This window comes from Euphorbia lathyris, chromosome 10 (assembly GCF_963576675.1).
Source record: "Euphorbia lathyris chromosome 10, ddEupLath1.1, whole genome shotgun sequence".
In the NCBI taxonomy this organism is placed as follows: Eukaryota; Viridiplantae; Streptophyta; class Magnoliopsida; order Malpighiales; family Euphorbiaceae; genus Euphorbia; species Euphorbia lathyris.
Window position 1 is genome coordinate 24,969,761 of NC_088919.1, and position 7,257 is coordinate 24,977,017.

The following is a 7,257-nucleotide window of genomic DNA, read 5'->3' on the forward strand; positions in this document are numbered from 1 at the left end:
TATCTTCTACTATATCAACCAAGATCTGTTTGAATCTCATCATTCCTGAAGTCGAAGAAATTATGAACAAGTAATTTTTTTTTTTTTGTATATTAATGATTTGTCATTAACCAATTAACTAAGGTTTTTCTATTATTTATAGAAATATCAAAACCAAAGAATCCGTTCGAATCATATCCAATGAAGACAACAATGAGGATTTAGAGAATAAGAAGTTCATGAATATAGTGAATATAGCTAATATTAAAAATATTCAATAGGAATCAGAGGAGCTGGTAAAAAATATGTTTTTAATTAAAAATAACAAAATATAATATAATAATTATAAAAAATTTCATGATAAGACTTTCATAGTGGTTGCTACAATAAAAAGCATCAATGATAAATTCGGATATAAACAAGAAGGGTTTAAAATGTATTTTTGATGAGTTGTCAAAATAGTATCAAATGAAAATTGAAAACTCATTTATATATATTTATAATAAATTCATATAAGGAATTGAAAAGCCGAATATTAATGTTGGATCAAAATTGAAAAGAGTATCAACAACAAATTCATACGATACTATTTATCATGTGAAGTTTTTCGAAAGAAAGTAAAGCTGAAGATTGATACATTTTGGTGTGAGGAATGTGAACGAAAACCAAGAATTGCAATTACAATGTATAACTTAACAATAAAATAACAATGCTTTATTTTTTTAATATTATTCAAAATTATAAGGATATATTTTTCTTTCACAACTGCATATGTAAGCTTGCGATAGTAGTTCAAGATCTAAGTTTGAAAAGGAAGTTACCAAGTTATCCTTGGTTATCAATTCTTTTTTTTATTATTATTTTATTTTATTTTTTTATTGAAGATGGAGGCAGGCGGAGGAGAATCCCACCGCCTGGCCCAGAATAAAAAGAAAAGAAAGTTGTTCAAACAATATTTAAAACCATAAAAAAGCAAAATAAAAGCTAACGAAACCGAAACTGAATGACATCATTACAATCATTAGAAATTTCATGCCTGCAAAATGACGGAGTTGAGTCCCACAAATGCAGAGTAGTAGAAGTGACACCGTAACGAGCAAGACAATCAGCGACTTTATTACCTTCACGAAAAATATGAGTGACCACTAACTGCAAACCAGAGCATAATGATTTGCATTTCTTCCATCTAGGCCTTAAATGCCAGGGAACTGAGATGTTATTATACCTAAAGAGGTTAACAACATACATGGAATCGACTTCCAACCACAAATTGAACCACCCATGCTCACAGGCATGCTCAATTGCAAACATAGCTCCCATAAGTTCTGCCTCATATGCAAAAGCAGATGAAATGGAAAAAAGAAAAAGAGCCAACTGGTATACCTCTACTATTGCGGTAAATACCTCCAGCTCCTGCCAGTCCAGGGGTACCAAAAGATGAACCATCAGTATTAATTTTTAGCCAATTAGTCGGAGGGCGTTTCCAATGAACCTCTAAGATAGTTGGAGCTGAAGCAGGTATGTGAATAATGAAGAGCTCCATAGAAATATGAATATCTGTCAATGTGTTAAAAGCAGGGCCCGTGCCCATTGCATTCGACTCCCGGATGTATTTCTATAGTAAACGAAGAGCATTATGAATGTTGGGCTTAATTCCTTGGAAAAAAGAATCATTTCGAGTCCTGTTAAGCCTAAAACATACCTAAAATATCATCAATATTTACATCAGTCTTACTATGAATTCGTGCTGTTTATATCTATTTCGAGTACTTTTACGTTTGAATCTGTTTCTTTCATGCAAGGTACTTAAATATTTGGTAAAATCCAAATAGGAACGAAAAGAGGTCAAAAACAAAGGAAAAACCCTACAAAAGGAGTCAAAGACGACGAAAATCAAACGAACCGAAACAAAGACGAGGAACGAAGTCAGAGACAGAAATAAATTCCCGTGTCGCGACCGAGAATCCTCCATTCTCGATCGAGACACGCGTCGCCCAGGCATCCCTCCCTTTCGTTCGAAGGCTGAAAATTGCATTTCTCCATTCTCGGCCGAGAATTTATAATTCTCGGTAACTTCAGATTTTCAGGCAGCACAACATACACTTGTTCGTTTTCAAAGATACGCGTCCGTTCAATTGGATAAGAACGTCTCTTCGCAGCAGACACGTCCCTTAAACTCGACTCTTCAACATCTATAAATAAAGAGTTGATTTCAGAGTTGATATGATGATTTTAGAGTTAAGATTTAGTATAGAATTAATGCAGAAATTCTGAGTCAAACGATTCAGAGTTAGAAGTTCGATTTTGTAAAAATCAATATGATGTACACACATTGTTTATCAAATAATTACAAACACAGTAGCATTTAGATTTAGATTAAGATCAGTTTATATTAGTTTACATTCTGGTAGTTGACGAACCATCTCTATTCCGAAGATTCAGCGAGAAGATTAAGTAGCGAATTTGACCCACGAGCCTGACAAACTCTAACGAGGTTTGAGGAAAGGATTGACGACCCGGAACTCTCATGTTGTTTGAATGCTTCCATGCTTTTTATTCTTTGTAAACTTGTATCAAATTCATACTTCATCTAATACAGTTCATGCAATTCAATAAATTTTTATGTAGCACTTCTGTAAATGATCGGAAGTGAGTTCTGGTGTTTTCATTAAAATGTAGTTGAATTCAATATATTTACAAGGAAGCTTTGTTGAACACTTAGGCAAATTCATTCTTAAGGACGATATGATCGTTAAGTCGGCTTATCGAAAATAAGTATTAATTTGGTTAAGGTAGCAATCTAACCCGACCGTAGGAGGATTGTCTGCAGTTCAAAGCCCTTTAATTGAATGAGTTTACGTTATTACATTTTTATCATTTATACAAAGTTTAAAGTTGTTTTCTTTGCTTAATGCAAACAAACATAATTATTCTCTTATTTTAAACACTAAACGTTTCTGTTTTGTAATTCATTCTCAAAACATAATTGATTTCTAACATTCTACATATTCTATCCTAATTCTTATTCAATCAATCTCAAAACCAATTTCAAATAACGATTATCTATTTATATAAACCTTAAGTCGTATTTAATCTACACATAAATAAGTTTTTGTTAAAAAACGTTCCCTATGGGATCAATATCTTTTTATTACTACAAGCGAAACCGTGCACTTGCGGAAATCGCTCAACAAGTTTTTGGCGCCGTTGCCGGGGAACGCCAAATTTTTTAACACAAATTTAGATTTTTTGTGTTTTATTTCGAATCTAGGTTTATACATACTTATTTTAACTTTTGCAATTTATTAATTTTAATTTACTAACATATTTATTTTTCAAATTCTGTTTTGAAGGTAGTTTCGGTTTGTGCAAGATTTCAAGTTCATGCGCAGTTCTCGAAGTTCAGGCATCCCACCAAAACCACTAGACCCAGAAATTGAAAAGACAATTAAAAAGAAAAAGAAAGACAAGAAAAATAAAACAAACAAAATTCAGAACCACAACCAGAAAATATGGCAACACTTATGGATTACGCTAGGCTAGGAGTAGCCGGTGTAACAAATAGCATAGTTAGACCCCAAATAAACGCAAACCAATTTGAAATTAAGCCAGCGTTGCTTAATATGTTGCAAAATAATGTAACATTTTATGGGTTACCTAACGAAAATCCTAACACCCACTTGACAAAATTCTTAGAAATTTGCGACACTTTTAAAATAACAGATGTGACTGCCGAAGCAATCAAACTTCGCCTTTTTCCTTTCACTTTGAAGGATAGAGCCAATGAGTGGTTAACTTCTATGCCAGGCGCAACATTTGAAACTTGGGACCAACTTGCCCAAGCATTTTTATCAAAATATTTTCCTTTAGCAAAAACCGCAAGAGTCATAAAAGAGTTAACATCTTTTTCTCAAAATGATAATGAAACTCTTTATGAGGCTTGGGAACGTTTTAAAGAACTTCAACGTTTATGCCCACACCACCAATTGGCCGATGCACTTTTAATGCAAATATTTTATAATGGATTAAATCCTACAACTAGAGGTTCATTAGATGCTATGTCGGGAGGGTTGTTTATGAAGAAGACATCAGCCCAAGCAAGAGAACTTTTGGAGGAAATGGCAATCAACAGCAGTATGTGGCCCGCGGAACGTGGACATATACCAGTGGCGAAACCATCATCCTCAACCACATCATCAGTTAAAGGTATAGTGAATCTTGATCCTGTCGCGATGTTACAGCCCAATTTTCTGCCTTATCGCACAAAATTGATAGGTTTATGGCACCGTGCGATGCTAATGGTAATCTAATCCAAACGGATGTGGATTATGAAAGTTTGAGCGAGATTGAACAGGTAAATTTTGTCCAAGGGCAAAACCAAACTAATAATCCTTATTCTAATACATATAATCTTGGATGGAGGAATCATCCTAACTTTAACTGGAAAGATAATAATAATAATGCAATTGCTAATCAAAATCGTACCAATAATTATCAAAATCAATCAAGAGATACGATTAGCACTTTATCTTTTAAAATCGACAAATTTATAGATGCTATCGGTGGAAAAATAAGTAATCACGACGATGGTTTTAAACGGATCGAGAATAAATTCGATCAGCTTATTAAAAACCACTCATCTAGCATCCATAATTTGGAGGTTTAAATTGGCCAAATTGCTAAATCAATTCCATCCTGAAAAGAGGGAAGTCTTCCCAGCCATACGGAAGAAAATCCGAAAGAGCATGTAAAAGCTATCACTCTTCGTTCAGGGAAAAATTACTTAGGTTCAGAAATGCTCGGAGATTCAACTCTAACAAGAACTGATTTACTAAAATCCAAAGAAGATACATTAATAACCAAAAGTCCACCAATTGACTCAAGTACAAAAACTTTTGTACCCAAACAACCTTTTCCACACAAAGTCCGAAATAAGGACTATGACAAACAACTTTTAACATTTTGGATAAACTTAAAAAATTGCACATTAATTTGACGTTTATGGATGCAATTACGCAAATTCCTAACTATGGTAAGTTCTTAAAAGATTTAATTTCAAAGAAAATTAGTTGGGAAGGAATTTCATCCATTTCGCTAACTGAGGACTGTAGTTCAATAGTGTCAAGCAATTTGCCTACTAAACTCAAAGATCCCGGATATTTTACTATTCCGTGTAAATTGGGAGATATTGAATTCTCAAGTTGTCTTTGTGATTTAGGAGCAAGTATAAACTTAATGCCATTGTCTATTTTTAACAAGTTAGATTTAGAAGAAGATATCAAAGGTACCAATATGGTTTTGCAATTAGCGGATCAAACCACTAAGAGACCATATGGTATTATTGAGGACGTTTTAGTTAAAGTTGACAAATTTATTTTTCCTACCGATTTCGTTATATTAGACTTTGCATATGACGTTAATTGTCCACTAATTTTTGGTAGACCATTTATGAACACGGGACGTGCTCTAGTTGATGTGTCGGAAGGGAAAGTAGTTTTAAGGATAGCAGAAGATAAGATCGAGTTTAATATGAACAAAGCGATGAAATATCCTATGGAGGAATTCGCTTGTATGAAACTTGACTTAGTTGAAGAATGTGTCAATGACATTATTCAAAAAGAAGAAATAATAGAACCTATAATGGGAGAAGAATTAGAAGATAAGGACCCAGAGCCTTTGATTCGAGAAGATGGACCAGTTCCGCCTTCAATTGTAATACCCCATAAATTAGAACTTAAAGAGTTACCAAACCATTCGAGGTACGCTTTCTTAGGCGAAGGCGATTCTCTACCTATAATTATCTCTAACAAGTTAACAAATGTTCAAGAAGAAAAATTGAAAGAAGTTGTTAGAAATAAGATAGGAGGTATGGGATGGCAAATTTCATACTTAAAAGGAATTAATCCTAGTATTGTAATGCACAAAATTCACTTAGAAGAAGATAAGCCACCTAAAGCGGATAGGCAAAGACACTTAAATCCGAACATGAAAGAAGTAGTAAAAAATGAGATTACTAAACTTTTGGACAATGGAATCATTTATCCTATCTCGGATAGTGAATGGGTTAGTCCAATCCATTGTGTACCTAGAAAGGGAGGCATAACTGTTGTAAGGAATGATGAAGGTGAATTAATACCTACGCGAACCACCACTGGTTGGAGGGTTTGTATAGATTATAGGAACCTAAACAAAGCAACTAGGAAAGATCATTTTCCTCTACCTTTCATTGATCAAATGATCGAAAGGATAACCGGTCATGCTTTTTATTGCTTTCTAGATGGTTATTCTGGATTCTTTCAAATTTATATTTACCTGGATGACCAAGATAAAACAACATTCACATGTCCCTATGGAACCTTTGCATATAGGAGAATGCCTTTTGGTCTATGTAATGCACCAGCAACATTTCAACGTTGACTGCAATTTTTAACGATTTCGTTGAAGATATCATGGAAGTTTTTATGGATGATTTTTCAGTTTATGGAGATTCTTTTGATGCATGTTTAGGAAATTTGGATAAAGTCTTGTCTAGATGTGAAGAGACGAATTTAGTTCTAAACTGGGATAAATATCATTTCATGGTTGACGAGGGAATTGTTTTAGGTCATAAAATATCTGAAAAAGGATTAGAAGTGGATAGAGCAAAAACTTCAGTGACAGAAAAATTACCCCCTCCAACTACTGTTAAGGGAGTAAGATCATTTTTAGGACATGCAAGTTTTTACAGACGATTTATAAAAAAACTTTTCTGTAATTTCCAAACCACTTACTAATTTGCTTATGAAGGATTCAACCTTTGATTTTAATGAAGATTGTGTTAAAGCTTTTGAGACATTGAAAGCAGCTTTAGTCAGTGCACCCATAATTGCTAAACCCGATTGGGATTTACCTTTTGAAATCATGTGTGATGCAAGTGACTTAGCCGTAGGATGTGTTTTAGGTCAAAGGAAGGACAAGAAGCTTCATGTTATTTATTATGTCAGTCACACACTGTCCGGTGCTCAATTAAATTACACCACAACCAAAAAAGAAATGCTAGCGGTAGTTGTTACATATGATAAGTTTATGTCGTATCTTCTAGGATCTAAAGTTATTATATATACCGATCACGCAGCTTTAAGGTATCTATTTGCTAAGAAAGATGCAAAACCGCGTCTGATTAGATGGGTTTTGTTATTACAAGAATTTGATATAGAAATTAAAGACAAAAATGGAGTAGAAAACCTTGTCGCCGATCATCTATCAAGACTTGAGGATGAAAACGGTCCTATAGGTGAA

The 7,257-nt window shown here is 33.8% G+C and overlaps 1 non-coding gene across 1 annotated transcript; it reads right to left on the reverse strand.

The window, feature by feature from the left end:
* Positions 1-3,860: 3,860 nt before the first annotated feature.
* On the reverse strand, positions 3,861-3,967 carry LOC136210267 (small nucleolar RNA R71). The gene has a single exon (XR_010677972.1). It is a non-coding gene; the product is annotated as a small nucleolar RNA R71 (small nucleolar RNA).
* Between the last annotated feature and the right edge of the window lie 3,290 nt (positions 3,968-7,257).